Below are 17,618 nucleotides of genomic sequence, written 5' to 3'. Positions count from 1 at the left end.
TGAGAATGGAAATAATTTCAATTAAAATATGTCATTACCATATCTTTTTTTTTCATTTTCATATCGCACAATTCAATGAAAGTATTAAGACGGGATGCACCATATTCATAGGACTACCAAAAAATTGTTCTTTCATAACAAGATTTAGCACAGCGGCATTAATGTCACATGACTCCACACTAGTGGCGGGAGGAGCAATAGGAGTACTAAAAAATCATTATTATTAGTATTTGAAAAATCATACAACTTAGTGTTTACTTGAGACATAATGACAAAGCAAGCAAACAAGCAAATAAAAATATTTTTGTGTTTTGTAAAAAAATTAGAAGTGGGGGAGATGAAAACGAGAGTCAAAGGCAAATAATAATAAGAGCAAGTAGATGATAGTTTGTGCAAACGCACTTGGTAGGTTTTGATGATGTCTTCCTGGCAATGGCGCCAGAAATTTTTCCTGCTACTTGTGAGCCGTGTTGGGATTCCCCCAAAGAGGAGAGGATGATGTAGTATAATAGAGATATGTATTTCCCTCAGTTAAGAACCAAGGTTATCAATCCAGTAGGAGAATCACACAAAGCCTCGTGAACAACACATGCACACAAAAGCAAATACTTGCACCCAACACAAATAAGGGGATTGTCAATCCCCTCAGTGGTTACTTGCAAGGATTAAATCTCGCAGTGGTAGGTAATAAAGTAAATTGCAAAACAAAATAAAAGAAATAAAATTGTTGCAAGGTATTTTTGTGTTTTTACATATGATTAAAGTAGACCCGAGGGCCATAGTTTTCACTAGAGGCTTCTCTCTCAAACACATAGCGTACAGTGGGTAACAAAATACTGTTGGGCAATCGATAGAAGAGCGCATAATTATGATGATATTCAAGGCAATGACCATGTATATAGGTATCACTTCCAAGACAAGCAGACCAACTCCTGCCTGCATCTACTATCATTACTCCACCAATTGACTGCTATCCAGCATGCATCTACGGTATTAAGTATAAAACAGAGTAATGTCTTAAGCAAGATGACATGATGTAGACAAAGTAAACCCAATCAATATGAATAAACCCCGTCATTCTACCCTTAATTGCGATAATACAAATATGTGTCTTGTCCCTTCTTATCACTGGGATGTAGAGCACGACAGGATTGAACAAACACAAAGCACCTCTCCCACTGAAGATAAATCAATCTAGTTGGCCAAACCAAATGGATAGATCGGAGATAAATAAAAAGCTAAAACAATCATGCATAACAAAGCTCAAAAAACTCCATTAATATTCATGAATAATCTGATCATAAAGCCACAATTCATCGGATCCCAACTGACACATCGCAAAATAAGATTACAATGGATAGAACTCCAAGAACATTAAGGAGAACATTGTATTGAAGATCAAAGAGAGAGGAGAATCCATATACCTACTAGCTATGGACTCGTAGGTCTCTGGTGAACTACGCATGCACCATTGAAAGGGAGCAAGGATGGTGTAGAAGCCCTCGTAGGTGTACCGGAAAAGGCCTTCGGATGGGATAGCGGAAGAACAGAAACTTGGGGCGGTGGAAAAAGTATTTTGGGTGGCTCTCTGTTGGTTTCCCAATTTTAGAGAATTTATAGAGGCGGAATTAGGTCAGACAGAGCCATGAGGGGCCCACAAGGCATCAGGGCGCGCCTACCCCCTGGGCGCGCCCTATTTCCTTACCGTCTCCTTGTTTTCCTTCTAGTCTCCTCCTGAAGCCTCTAGGGTCTTTCTTGTCTAGAAAAAAATCATCAAAAAGTTTCGTAGCATTTGCACTCCATTTGGTACTGATTTCCTGGAAAACCAAAAACTGGCAAAAAAACATCAACTGGCACTAGGCACTAGGTTAATAGCTCAGTCCCAAAAAATGATATAAAATAGCATATAATTGCATATAAACATCCAAGGTTTATTCTATAATGGCATGGAACAATCAAAATTTATAGATACGTTGGAGACGTATTAGCCATCCAGGGCATCCCCAAACTTAGATGCTTGACTATCCTTGAATATTACCTTAGGGTTCCTTGGGCATCCCCAAGCTTAGTGTCTTGCCACTCCTTATTCCTTCATCCATCGTGATCTCGCCGAAAACTTGAAAACTTCAACACACAAAACTCAACAGAAACCTCGTGAGATCCGTTAGTATAATAAGCCAATCATAAAATTTAGGTATTGTTATGAACCCATTCATATTTTATTATTGCATAATACCTATTGTATTCTAACTTCTCCATGACTTATACCCCCCGATAAAATCCATAGCATCATTAAAACAAGCAAACTATGCAATAGGAAACAGAATTTGTCTAAAACAAAATGGTCTATAATCATCTGAACAGACACTATACTTCTGTAACTCCAAAACTCAAAAAAATTAGGACAACATGGGCAATTTGCATATCAATAATGTGTAAAAACTTCAGAATTTTATCACGTTCCAACAAATTATTGAAATTCCAGTACTAGGCGCAAAAGTTTCTTTTTTTAACATAATCAAGTCAACTATCAACCAAATCATCCCAAACACTAATTAAAACATAAAAACACAATCATAACGGTAGCATAATTGTGTAAATGCTCAAAATAGAAAAGAAAACAAGAAAAATAAGGTAACTATTGGGTTGCCTGCCAACAAGCGTTATTGTTTTAGCCCCTAGCTAAGCGTAAGGCATTGTTTCAAGTATTTGAATCTTTCACATCCAACTCCTTAATTATGCATCCATGCTTCCTAGGAAGCTAAGCACTTATGTTTTGAATAATCACACTCCTAGGGATAAAGTTAAGGAATTTATTTTCATAGATAGGTTCATTTTATCAATTAAATAAAAAAGGGGTGCACACTAATCATTTTAAGATCTTCATTCCCCTTGCTAGATGTGGCTCCTCTATTCTTAGGAACATACATGAACTTCGGATTATTATTAGGAGGAGTCCTCTCAATAGTTTTAATGGAAGCAAAAGTGGAATCCAAAGTATTAATAACTTCTTCCAACTTATTAGTTCTAGAAGGGCTTTGTTCTATCCACTCAGTAATTATTGGTTCCTTCTCTTTTGGAATATTTAATGTAATTCCTACCTTTGAGCCAAATTCAGTTACTTGGTTATGGATCTTTTTATCTATATTGTCAATATGCTCTATGGTAGACATTTTATTTTCCATAGCTTTCAATCTTTGCATAACATGTTCCAAAGTCAATGTAGTTTCATTAATCTTTAGCTAATATTAAAGGACGCAAGCTTTCATGGTTCTCCATAGGTTAATCACGGATCATACTCGGTCCACCACGGATCTGGGTCCTTAGGTAGCAGCGTGGTCGCGACATTTTTTTGCGGTATTGAGCTCGGCCCGCACTGCCTACTCCACACATGCGGACGTGTTCCCCCTCTCTTTGATTTGTTTTGGCCCACACTGCCTCCTCCACACACGTAGGACTGCCCCCTCGGTTCGTTGATTTTTTCCTTATAGAACAAGAAAGTCCGATCCCTTTACAACTCAGAGCAGAGCAATCAAGGCAGCGCCCAGCCGCGAGCCATCGATGTCGCGACCTCGGTATTGGGCTTGCAATCAATTAAAGTTTGTCTCCACTACATCTTGAGACAGAGACAGATCACATCTTGCTTCACGACAATGGCGGCGGCAGTGGTGAGCCATCCTTCATTGCACTACTTCCAAGCATCACGGCCGCTCCGTACCAGACGCCCATTGCGACCTAGATTTGGAGGAGTTGCCTCCCGTTCCGTCCCGTGCGCCGGCTGGAGCAGGAGTCGCCTCCCGTTCTGTCCCGTGCACCGACCGTGTGGAAGACAGAGAGAGAGGAGTGATGGAGGGAAAGCATCGAGGAGTCGCCTCCCGTTCCATCTCACGCGCCGGCTGTGTGGAAGACAGAGAGATAGAGGAGCGAAGGAGGGAAAGCATGGAGGAGTTGCCTCCTGTTCCATGCCGGGTGTTGGCCGTGTGGAAGACAAAGAAAGAGGAGCGAAGGAGGGAAAGCATGGAGGATTCGGTTGGTGGTGCCGCTCTGAACGTTCCGGATGAGGCTACTTTGGTTCTGACCTGCAGCCCTCGGTGTGGCAGGAGATGGAGTTGGCTACTGAAGGAATGAAACAGGGATTGTTGAAGGTACATGTAATACATAAATTTGGGTGATCTGTCTTCGGTCCAAAAGGGTGCTAATATGTGAATTTTGTAGGAACAATTAGGTTACGTGGATTGCTTCACCAAGTATCAATGATCCAACTGATGAAAGTGTTCTTTTCAAGAGACTTGCATATTTCCTGTATGTTGGATTCATTATAACTCAGACTGTTTGTTATTTACGGGGAGCATGGTAGTCACAAATTTACTCTTCCAACTACCCTGTTCAGCTAACAAGGATGAATTTCAAGCTATCCTCATTCAGATCTTTGGTAATTCAAAATTTGGGCTAAACCTACAAGAAAGCGCGTTCCTCTTATAAGATGAATCTCTGATGTTGTCGTCCAAAACCATTAGCTTCCAGTGTGGCATCATTGATCTTGCTATTGGCGGTATGTGCTGGCTGTTTATGCTGCTGGCTCTTGAGCCTGATAGACAGTTGTAGCCCCTAGGCCGATCTCTATTGAAAGTGTCAACGGTAGGAATGATATGGCTGGAAATTTATACTACTAAAATTTTATTTCTCACTGACAGGTGTGTCTTTCTCCAGCTATTTCATAGGGGCTAGGTAAAGGCGCACATGCTTCAAGTTCTGGAATTTGACACACATGATGGAGATTTAATGGATAAAGTCCATGCCTAATTATCTACTTTAGGAAAACCACAAAATAGTGGGCTAAATATAGGCCCATTGGGAAGATGAAACATCTACACATATTTCATGGTCCGCCTCCTAGCTGCAGCCGGTGTGCTCGACAGTGCAGTGCTTGCATTTGAGGCTCGTTGACATCTCGCAAGTATGGTAAATGTAGGTAGTTTGTTATTGATCTTATACAAGCACAAAATAAAGTTACCCTGACATACTCTGCTCACCACCTTGCTTGGGTCACCATATAGACATGAGTACTTAATAGTTTAATTTTATCTAATTTGTTCTGACAATTTTTCCATTACAATTTGAATGAGGACCTGAGACATAATTGATGTTTGACAACAGAATTTAAGTGATCTCCTATGTGTAATTTGATGTCTTAATTTCTTAAACAGGACATTGGAGATCGACAAAAGCTTTAGTGGATATGCGTTAAGGTGATAATCTGGTGAATGGCTTTACCATTGTATGCTTCTCAATGTCAGACACTCAGACCACAAGAAGTTCATTGATAGGCATTCCCTAATATTATGAATTATACATTCTGAAAAAGGTTTCAACTCGAGGGTCTGAAATTAGGTAACACTTGCATATCTTCTACTAAGCTTTGTTGATTTTTCAGTTCTTACTCCTATTTCTCAGCATCTCAATTTTGGATAAATAGAATGGTGCTACAAAACATAGCAAGCCATCTGGCATCCGTGTCTCATAGCTTATTTTCATATTTATATTCATCATACTATTATGAATTCTTTATCTCTTTTAAATTAGAAAGGGATACCTTATTCTTACATTTGATATGGGTGCCACTTCATATGTTTTTAGCATTGTGTCACGTCCTGATTTCTAGGATGTTTAGTTTTTTTGTTTAAAGCCTTTAAATAAAAAAGATTGAACCCCGCAAAATATGGATGTTGCACACAGCAAAGCTTTATTTCTTAAAATTTCTCCCCTCGCTCCTCCCTTTCGCTTCCCTCCTACATAGGCGGCCGACTTGAAAGAAAATAGTGAAGCACTGAGTTGATACGTTTGCTATTGTGGCATTCTTTAGTTCGAGGAGCTTCATGCAGGTATCGCTCCAAAATCAGCTGGAATCCACCATGTTTTCCTGTCTCTCTGACTAACTTGTGAGTTGACTTGGTCAAAAAGAAGACCCTGGGGGCGTAGAACCTCTGAGTTTTTTACAAGAAGCACTTTTGATGGTTCAGAATTGAGTTTTACAACAACTACATGTACTCTACTAAGAGTTTTAACCCATCCCATCGGTGAATAATTCCCTTTCAATCCGACTGATTATTGTGTTCCTAACATACAAAGCTAGCTAACTAGCACAAGCAGCTTGATTGATTGTACATACAAAGCTAGCTAGCTACTACAAGCAACTTGATTGATTGTTCACAGGATGGTTGTGTACTACTACTCCCTTAGATGGATCACCGGCCACTTATTGAATATAGTACCATTAGATGGTTCACCGTCTGCACATGCATGGAATATCTCGTGCTGCCATTACTACGAGTCGGTGACCACCAATGAACCAAACTACCAAAGGAAGGAAGAAGCAAGATATGTTCGATTACAATGTAATTTTGTGTGGTTCAAATATGTTTTCATGCATATATTTCTTTCACTTTAAATTTTGCCCCCCCCCCCCTCCTTGATTGTTTGTCACGCTCCGCTACTGCTTGTAGGGCAACGAGTACGTGGTACTACCTGACAACGAGGACGAGGAGGTGGGCGAGCAAAGGACACCGAGGTGGACCCCGAGTCCGGTCACTGAGATTTGTGTTTAGTAACATGGATGCTATATTTTGGTTGATGGTGCCTATGTTTCTTTGATGTTTCTGGCCCATCCCGCGAGGAACAATACTACTACCATTTGACAGATTATTACTATGTGAATTGCTACACACTATCACTTCCACTTCTCTTTGTATGTTTTTCCAATACAATTTAACTTTTTATCCTAACTACTATTCTACTAGTCATCAACCCGTGCATCTGCACGGCTAGTATTTTTCAAACACCATGTATGTAAATATAAATGTTGGTGCGAATTAGAAATGTTGGATAATAACATGAATAAGTTGTTATGAATTAACCGGCTTTCAAGCTCTTGTCCGTACCAAAGCAAATCTTAAAGAATTTCTTTTTGTGATTAATGTGCCTGAATGTTTATAGTACTTTTTATCCCTAATACATGTATGTATATCACATAAATAATCCTTGGTTTAGATGAGATCGTTTTGGTGTATGACATACAGATTGTTTTGTTACTGTAGAAATTTGTGAGTATTAAAAGATATTATGTGGGTGCACAATAATAATAATCAACACCGAGTTGATTTAGCATCTCGACCAAACTTGCTGGAAACAACTATCTTTTTCTTACAAACATATGACACCACTACCTTGCACCTAGCGATATCAGATGCAGCTAAGGTCCGACAGGCTAGAGGAGTAGCTCGGCGAGCCGCTCCATCCAATGTTATTTATGTTTGCCATGCAAGACACACTCATCCACATCTGATCTTGACAATTAATTAGCAAGGATGATTTGTCCTCCCCAGCAGTACTGCATGCTCCCTTGTTCAGATTGTTTACCAGGAGTAGTAAGCAAAGCAATACAAATTGTAACTGGATTTAAATTTGAAAAAAGAATTATGGAGGTGCAAAACAGATCTGAATTTTCTTTGATCGCACGGATATCCTTTATTTTCCAATATAATGGAAAAAAATTATGTTTGTAATGTTGTCTCTTGCATTTCCTTTTACGTAGGACACCCGTAGTAGTACAAAGTATATATGGGAAGCATGATGTTATGGATTACTTATTATTAGGGACACCTATCCACTGTCCATGTGCTTTATCTGCAGAAACAAAATGTCGTCAACGAAAAGAAACTAATAAATTAACTGGCCCACTCAAGAAATCAAAACTATAGGCTGATTTTGTTGTTGAAAATAACATCTAACTTAATTCAATCCGACTTTCTAGGTACTTCATCTCGTAGATTATACAATTAATCTTGACTCGATGCAAGTCTTTACTCGCCGCGGGCAGCTGGTGTCATCTAGCGGCCAATTTCGACCAGCTCCATGCACCACCGGCCATAGGTGTAGGTAGGAGAGCAGGTTCCAAGCAGAGAAGGATGCAGCGACCATATGAAGCAGTCCATCAAGATGTTAATCGGAAGAATATTTCATTGATGGAGGCTTATTTTTTATTTCATGGGCAATCGACGGGATCGTGTTTTTTTACCTTTTATATCATTGGAGTTTTTAACTTGGGAGTTTCTTCTTAATTTATGGAAACAGGCGAAGGCCTTCCTTGTTTCTTTTTACGTGAGGATTTCCTTCTGTTTTGTTACGTGAGACTTTTTTTTTGTTTCAGTAATGTTGGACTTGAACGTGTGAGATGCATTTGTACTCAAATTTCCTTCTATCCTTATGTTGAATTTTACGTGGAACAATCAAACGGATTAACTAAGTTTGATTTTTTTTATATGGATATTAATTAATTTTGATCAGGTCGATTAATTAGATGTCAAGAAATTTTTAACTGGGCGTTTCCTTCTTAATTTGTGTGTACCTTGTTTTTTTCGTGAGTATTTCCATTTATTTTTATTTTGTACGTCAGGTTTTTCGTGTTTGTTTTTTTCACGATCGTTGGACTTGGATGATGTGTCAGATGCGTTTTTCTATATGAATTGTTTTCTTACGTAAGATTTAGTATAGTGTGTGTGGTTCAAAAAAAACCTGGCGATTTCCTTTTTATTTTTGACGGACTGGCGATTTCCTTCTTAATTTGTGGGAGCGAAACCTGGCGATTTCCTTCTTTTTTTTCTTGACGGACTGGCAATTTCCTTCTCAATTTGTGGGAACAGATGCGACTTACCTTTTTTACGTCAGAATTCCTTTTATTTCCTAAAAATCGTAGCATAGATGGACTCTTTGTTTTTTAGTGTGTACGTATCCCCTGCTCTTTTGAGCGTGCAGATATCTGCTAGGGCACTCGTTATTGGCTCTTTTTTTAACTTATATCACGTTGGACTTAACCCACCGTTATGAAGATCCAATGGCTTAAGTTTGTTTATAAATCATATCAACGGCTAAATATTGTTACCTCCTAGGATTAACGTGGGAGCTCTAATGGTGCCTCCAATTAGTAAATATAAGATTGGTGCAGATTGGGGTCAAGTTATTTTCCAATTTTATTTCCATAAATTTTGAATTTCATTGTCATCTACACTAGATATGAATAACAAGGTCTTCATTTGATAGAATTGCATTCTTCATGTTTTTTTTTATTTTTTGAGTACACAAATTTATATCAGTATCATGATCTATCATACAAAAGGCTACATTAAACCATTTTTTTACCAATTTTAACATAGCAAATGCACCATTGTGCTTGTAAAAATCCTCGGGTTATGATTACACTAAAATTCAACATATAGCCGTCTTCCTCTGCATCCACATACCTTCAACTACTTGAAGTTGCATACGATTTCTATAGTGGAGAATTGTTAGTTCCTTCTCCTAGGGACAATGAGGATAGTAGGAGCAGCAAGCCTCTGAAGCCCTTGGACCGACGTGGCGTGAATCCTGAAGGATTTTAGTATAGCGGCAAAGAAGAAGTTTTTTTGAATTCTAACTTTCAGTTGCTACTTGCTCTACTCTGCTTCCCATTAAAATTTTAGTATACAAACAAATTTTCTCTCCCGGTGCAACGCACGAGCATATGTGCTAGTAATAATAATAGGTGGTGATCCCACTAAATTTCCCATAGCATTTAAAGAACCCATAGGGTGACTACTCAAGAAATTACCTCCGGTAATTGTGTCAAGCACAAATCTATACCAAGTAGTAACACTCACAAAAAATTGAAAAGAAGAATGGTAGTGGATTGCTTACCAGTTGATCTATTTTGAGAATCGCAAATCCTATACCAAGCATCTTTTAAATTTTCTCCTCCCAGCTACTTGTGAGTTGTGTTGGGATTTCCTCGAAAAGGAGAGGATGATGCAGTACAGTAGAGATAAATATTTCCCTTAGTTAACAACCAAGGTTATCAATCCAGTAGGAGAACCACGTGACACCTCGTTAGCAGTACCTACACACAAAATACCAAATACTTGCGTCCAACGCGAACAAGGGGTTGCAACTCCCTCGGCGGTTAATTGTAAGGATCAAATCTCATAGTGATAGATAGATAGAAAAACACAAAATAAAATAAAGTAAATAAAATTGCAGCAATGTATTTTTGGATTTTAATATCTGATAAAAATAGATCCAGGGCCATATTTTTCACTAGAGGCTTCTCTCTTGAAGATAGCATACGGCGGGTAATTATTGTTGGGCAATTAATAGAAAAGCAAATAATCATGATGATATCCAAGGCAATGATCATCTATATAGGCATCACTTCTGAGACAAGTAGACTGACTCATGCCTGCATCTACTACTATTACTCCACACATCACCCGCTATCCAGCATGCATCTAGAGTATTAAGTTCATAAAGGATGGAGTAATGCCTTAAGCAAGATGACATGATGTATGAAACCACAAGTGTTCCCTTGGTGGTTTTGGTAATTAATGTCAACATATCTTCTGTTGGACTAATAGTTCTATCTAGTATATTTCAGACAAGTTCAAAACTGGCATGGCAAGGACAACATGATCTCAATCCCCTTCAAAATGCTAAGGACATGGACTGGCAAAAGCTCAAGACTCAACATTTTTGGTTAAGTGATCCAAGATCACATTGAGTCCATAGGAAAACCAATACTATCAAAAGGGGATGAGGTTTTGATAATGATCTATTTACTCAAGTGCTTAATGATATTGCTCCAAAACCCTCAGCCACTTTCTCTATCCAAATCTGTCCAAAACCATACATTCCAACTCGGTCCCATTGAAACATACCTATCCGGACTCACTGAGTTCATGTGGACACTGCCACAGCCAAACCCTAACAAATTGAATCCACTGAGATGGCCTTGCCAACTCTCTGTTACCTATTGCAATTATTTTGTTCATACCAAGGCAGTCGGTGCCATCGAGATGGCTTGCCAACTTTCTGTTCCCCTATTGCTTAACTTCGGTCCTGCCGAGTTGATGCAATCAGTGCCACCGAAACAAGGTTTGCCTTTACCATTGCACATCGGTCCATCCGAGATGTTCCCAGTCGGTCCCACCAAGACCTCCAACGTTTATATCTTTTACATAGGTTGGTGCCACCGAGATTTCTGATCGATGCCATCGAGTTGAGTCAAAAGTGTGTAACAGTTGGACTTCGTGTGGAGGCTATACATATCCCTCCAACCCCTCTTGCTCAGTAAGAGAGCCATCTGAACATGCCTAACTTCCACTAATCATTTTATGAGAGAGATCTACCTACTCAAGTGTTGAGATCAAGAGATTCCATTCCTACCATTTGAACCTTGATTTATAGCCTTCCCCAAGTTGCTTTCCACTCAAATCCTTCTTCCACCATAGCCAAATCTATGAGAGAGAGTTGAGTGATGGGGAGACTATCATTTGAAGCACAATAGCAAGGAGTTGGTCATCATCACACTGTCTATTACCTTTTGGAGATTGGTGTCTCCTAGATTGGTTAGGTGCCGCTTGGGATCCTCTGACATGATGTGGATTTGAAACAAGAAGTCTGTAAGGGCAAGGAGATCGCCTAATTCGTGAAGATGTACCCGAGTGAGGCAAGTCCTTCATGGACGATGGCATGGTGGGATAGACAAGGTTGCTTCTTCATGGACCCTTTGCGGGTGGAGCCCTCCGTGGACTTGCGTAGTCGTTACCCTTCGTGGGTTGAAGTCTCCATCAATGTGGACGTATGATAGCACCACCTATCGCAACCACGCCGAAAACCTCAGCGCGTTCATTGTGTTTGCACTTTCTAATTCCCATCCCTTTATATTCTTACACTTGCATGCTTTACTCTGTTCACTACCCATTTTCTTGCTATGCTTGTGTAAAATGTATTGTGTGCCTATTAACATGTGCTAAACTCAACCTTAACTTGATGAATTATAAAAACTATCACTTTTACCTGTTAAGGGTCTAATCACCCCCTCTGGGCCCCTCTTCTCGATCTTTCAATTAGTATCAGAGCATTGGTATCCATTGCTTTGGTTTAATCACCATTGGAGGAAGATGGATGAGTCTACGATTAGGAGTATTATACATAGAGTGCCTATTCTTGATGGGGAGTTTTATGGTTCTTGGAAAACTGAAATGCTCGAGATCTTCAATGAATATAATTTGAGCAAGTATATTATTTGCTCATACGTGCCTCCCATTGATCCTTTGCACCCTACCCCCGATGAGTATCTTGACATGGTTTGCAATCTTAGAACTGTTAATCTTAAGGATTACCTAGAAATGTGCTTGTTTGCTTGCAAAACTTTGAATGCACATACACTATATGGAATATTCTTAAGGAACACTTTCCAAATTATTTGTTGAAAATCTCAATCAAATTCTTCATAAGTCCATTGCCTTTCATAAGATGAAGCCTAGTGATGCTAAGTTTGATGAGTATCTATTTGAGCTCCGTGATCTTATGTGTGCTAAGGGTGATGTTGGAACCATTAGCACCATTATCATGGAAACCATTAGAATTCATAAACTTGCACATTGTTATGGTCATAAATCTAAAGAATCACTTGAACTAGGTCATGATCATATGCATGATGATGATATTGAGCATCGCTATTATGATGAGGACGAAGAATTCAACATCGAATATGAGAAGACTATGAGGAATCCTAGCCTCATGGCAAATCTTCGAAATTACATATCCGGAGGAAAAGAGTGGGTTATTGATAGTAGATGTACCGATCACATTACTGGAGATAAAGCCATGTTCCGTGAGATTGCTAAAAATGATGGTCCACGCAAGTATGTGACTTTTGGAGATAACTCCAAGGGTAAGGTACTTAGCCTCGGTAAGGTTGCCATATCCAATTATAGCTCTATTCAAAATGTTATGCTCATTTAATTTATTGCTTACAATCTTCTTTTCGTATCTAGACTAGCCAATTTTGGTTTCAATGTTCTATTTACCGAAGTAGATTGCCAAGTGTTTCGTCGAGATAATCATAATATGGTCTTTACTGGTATTCGTAGAGGAGTTCTATACATTGTTGATTTCACAAAGAGAGCCCAACCTCATACTTTTTTAGTTGCAAAATCTTCTAAATTTTGGTTATGGCATAGAAGATTAGGACATGTTGGCATGCAAACTCTTGATAAACTCATTAAAGGTGATCATATCCTTGGTGTTAAAGTTGTTATATTTGACAAGGATAACTTTGTAGTGCTTGCCAAGTAGGAAAACAAGTTGGACAAAGTCATCCCGTGAAGAACATGATGACCACAAGAAGACCACTTGAGCTACTTCATATGGATCTCTTTGGTCCCAATGCTTACAAGAGCCTTGGTGGTAACTCCTTCGGTTTGGTCATTGTTGATGATTTTTCTAGATTTACGTGGGTGTTCTTTCTTGATGACAAGTCACAGGTTCAAAAGATCTTCAAGAACTTCACTAGGAAGGCCCAAAATCAATTTGAACAAAAGATCAAGAAGGTTCACAGGGAAAATGGAATGGAGTTCAAGAACGCCAATGTTGATACCTTTCTTGACAAAGAAGGTATCTCACATGAGTTCTCGGCTATGTACACACCTCAGCAAAATGGATTGTTAAGAGGAAGAAGTGGACTCTTATTGAGATGGCGAGAATGATGCTAGATGAATACAGGACGCTAAGACACTTTTAAGCGGAAGCGGTTGAGACAGCTTGTCATGCGACAGATCGACTGTATCTTCACAAGCTTCTTAGTAAAATGGCATACGAGCTACTCACCGGTAACAAACCCAAGTTGGATACTTTCTAGTATTTGGTTCAAAGTGTTACATTCTTGATAAGGATCGTCGTTCGAAATTTGCTCCTAAATCTCATGAAGGTTTTCTACTCGGTTATGGCTCAAACTCTCACACTTACCGTGTCTACAACAATTTCACCCGAAAGGTTGAAGAGACGGTAGATGTGAAGTTTGATGAATCTAACGGCTCGCAAGTAGAGCAACTGCCAAATGATGTAGGATACATAGATCCCTCGGAAGCAATTCAAGATTTGTCTATCGGCAAGATCCGTCCAATGGAGGTGAAGGAGAGCACTTCGTCCATTCATGTGGAAGCCTCTACTTCACATCAAGGTGAACCACAAGTTGACATGGTGGTATCCACAAGTGGAACACATCAAGACGAAGGAAATGAGGAAGTACAACAAGATGATTCACCTCGACCTCCTTCTCTGCCTCCACAAGTGAACAATGACGCCACCAACAATGAAGAAGAAGATGAGGAGGAGGATGTTCCACCACAACCCAAGCAAAAGCTGTCATGAGTTAGAGCGAGAGTCTCAAAGAATCATCCCATTGAACAAATCCTCAACGACATTAACACTGGGAGAATCACTCGCTTTAAAACTCGTTTGGCTATTTTTTGTGAACATTACTCATTCATCTCTAGCATTGAACCTATGAAGGTAGAAGAAGCCCTTGAAGACCCGAATTGAATAAATGCTATGCACGAAGAGCTATACAACTTTGAGAGAAACCAAGTGTGGACATTGGTTGAGAAGCCGAAGAATGATCAAAACATCATTCGAACAAAATGGGTTCCGCAATAAGCAAGATGAGGATCCACAAGTGGTATGCAACAAGGATCATCCCGTTGCTTAAGGCTACACACAAGTCGAAGGTATGAACTATGGTGAGACATATGCCCCCATTGCTAGACTTGAGTTCATTCGCATTTTACTTGCTTATGCCAATCACCATGATATCACCTTATACCAAATGGATATTAAAAGTTCTTTTCTAAATGGTGAAATTGAGGAGGAATTTTATGTTAAACAACCTCCCGGCTTTGTGAATCCCAGAAAATCTGATCATGTTTACAAATGTCACAAAGCTCTTTATGGTCTTAAACAAGCCCTTAGAGCTTGGTATAAATATTTGATGAAGTTTCCTATTGAGAAAGGATTTGAAATTGGTAAAATTGATTCGATTCTGTTCACTAAAAGGGCTAATGGAGATTTATTTGTGTGCTAAATCTATGTTAACGATATCACATTTTGTTCTACTAACCCCCATTTCAGTGAGAAGTTTGGAAGGTTGATGTCGGAGAAGTTTTAGATGTCTATGATGTGTGAACTCAATTTTTTTCCTCGGCTTGAAAATAAAGAAAACTAAGGAAGGTACCTTTGTCTCACAAACAAATTATACCAAGTATCTATTCAAGAAGTTCAACATGCAAGGAAGCAAATATATGAAAATGCCCATGCCTACTAGTGGACATCTTGACTTGACTAAGGATGGCAATCTGGTTGATCAAAAGTTTTACTGACATATAATTGGTTCTCTATTATATCTTTGTGCCTCCCGTCCCGACGTTATGCTAGTGTGTGCATGTGTGCATGGTATCAAGCTGCTCCAAAGGAATGTCGTCTTAAGGCTGTGAAAAGGATAGTGAAATATTTGATTCATATACCAAACTTTGGCATTTGGTACCCTAATAGGTCATTTTTTGATCTTGTTGGCTACTCCGACTCGGACTATGCCGGTGACAAGGTTAATAGAAAATCCACTTTGGGTACATTTCAATTTCTTGGTAGATCCCTTGTCTCTTGGTCCTCCAAGAAACAAAATTTAGTGTCGTTATCCACTGCTGAAGCGCAATACATTACCACGGGATCATGTTGTGCTCAATTACTTTGGATGACCCAAACTCTCAAAGATTATGGGATACATGTGAGACATGTTCTATTGCTTTGTGAAAATGAGAGTGCTATTAAGATTGCACACAATCCCATGCAACATTCTCGAACTAAGCATATTGAAGTTCGTCACCATTTCATTTGTGATCATGTTGCTAAGGGTGACATTAATCTTATGCCTGTTCGTACCAACAAGCAATTGGCGTATAGCTTCACCAAACCTCTTGATGAGAAGATATTTTGTCAATTGAGGAGTGAGTTGAACATCATTGATGCCTCAAATTTGTAGTAGAGACTCCTTATTGGATACATGCAAGGCATGGGCCTATGTGACTAATCCTTGATATTTCTCTTATGATGATGATCATTTATCTTGGATACATTTGTACCCTTGTATAGTATCTAACCCTTTTAGGTGCTTGGATGAACCTCATTCCATAAGATTTCGAATCACTCATATCTTGAGTAATCTTGTCATGACCAAGTATCTATGCTTTAGTTGTTGTGATCAAGGAACAAATGTACACTCTACATATCCTTTGATAAAATTCATATGATGTAATTTACTATTGTCAATTTGGATAAATAAGTGTTATTCCTTGCAATACTAACCCATGTAGGACAATGAGCTTCAAATACAAAAGATATGCTCCCTACTCAATACATATGAGCATCCACCACAAGGTCAACTACATGATCAAGTTCAACAACAAACCCAAGGGATAGAGAAGCTTTGCTCCAAGACACGAGTCAAACCAAATAAACAAGATGTGAATACATTAAGACACTCAAACGAAAAATGGCAACCCCATTTTGAGCTTAACACTGAGTATGACCTATGATCAAGTGATCTTACTTGACTCCTAAGTCAATATACTTTAACATAGGTAACTTTGTCGCTGACCCCCTCTAGATGACTTTCTCTAGTGTTCCCTTTCCTTAGCTGCATTTGTTTTGCTAGAGTGCTTTTCTTTTATCAAAAAAAACTTCATCTAGATCCTTTCCTATTATCTGTATTTCTTTTCACTTTCTTTAAATCGAATTCATTGCAAATTCTATCAAAATTCCTTGAAATTTTTTGTGGGAATTCTAATGCAAGTGAGCTGAGTTGACAAAGTTTTTCCTCTGCATTGAACTCGGTCACTCCGATCAAAAGCTTACTGGTCGGACCGAAGTGAAATTAAACCTTGTACACACTTCATCTGTTCCACTGAACTCGACTAAAACGGTCTCACCGATATGCTCTATCTGTGACTTCACTATCTCGGGGCCACCGATCGACACACATCGACGCCACCAATTTCACTGTTGAGAAAGCATTTTTCCACATTTACTATTTATTCTTTCCAGCTCCACTCAATGATTCTTTCCCTCTATCTGCATCTAAAGCTACCTTCTACCTACTTATGCCTCTCCAGGACCACACTCACTTGACTCATACCCTTGAAGCCTACCCTTCTTGGAAATTGATGTCAAAGGGGGGAGAGAGATGCACATCAAAGCTTATCTTCACATAGAGATGCACCATAAGAGGAGAGAAGTCACATGTCTCTAAGAGGGGAGAGATATGTCTCTAATTATTTTATTTGAGTCTATGTTGCTCTAATCTTATTTTGCTTTGGTTTTATCTCACCCTACCTAGTCTAGTTATCCAATGCTAGATTTAGGGGGAGAGGAAGTTTATGTCTAGGGGAGAAAAATCTTTGGAAATTTATTGAAAATCTTTACTTCTTTGGGGATGTGTATATATTTGAATAAAGTACTCACTCTATGATACTCACCAATTACATGTCATCCCAGTCTTCGTATTCTTGTGGATCTTGAGGTCTCTTTCTTGATTGAAGTTCTCTTGTGTTATCTAACCTTGTTTTCTCAAGCTTATTTCTTCAAGAACCAGCTCAAGGGCCACAAGGTAAGTATATACATCTCACCCATGTGCATGATGATCTCTTGCTTTTTACACATATTGTTTGCAAGAGGGGGTCATAAACATGAAGGTACAT

General features: G+C 39.1%; 1 long non-coding RNA gene across 3 annotated transcripts; it reads left to right on the top strand.

Moving 5' to 3' along the window:
- The first annotated feature begins 3,483 nt into the window (after positions 1 to 3,483).
- Positions 3,484 to 6,778, top strand: LOC125525810. Of its 3 annotated transcripts, none has more exons than XR_007291427.1 (3): positions 3,488 to 4,145; positions 4,216 to 6,395; positions 6,504 to 6,778. It is a non-coding gene; the product is annotated as an uncharacterized LOC125525810 (long non-coding RNA). The 3 variants fall into 3 exon arrangements; XR_007291426.1 differs by having other exon boundaries at positions 3,491 to 4,145; positions 4,216 to 5,391; XR_007291425.1 differs by having other exon boundaries at positions 3,484 to 4,145; positions 4,216 to 6,778.
- Positions 6,779 to 17,618: the final 10,840 nt, after the last annotated feature.

This window comes from Triticum urartu, chromosome 7 (assembly GCF_003073215.2).
Source record: "Triticum urartu cultivar G1812 chromosome 7, Tu2.1, whole genome shotgun sequence".
Lineage (NCBI taxonomy): Eukaryota > Viridiplantae > Streptophyta > Magnoliopsida > Poales > Poaceae > Triticum > Triticum urartu.
Note: the sequence above shows the minus strand (reverse complement) of the source record. Positions and strands in the feature narration are given on the sequence as shown.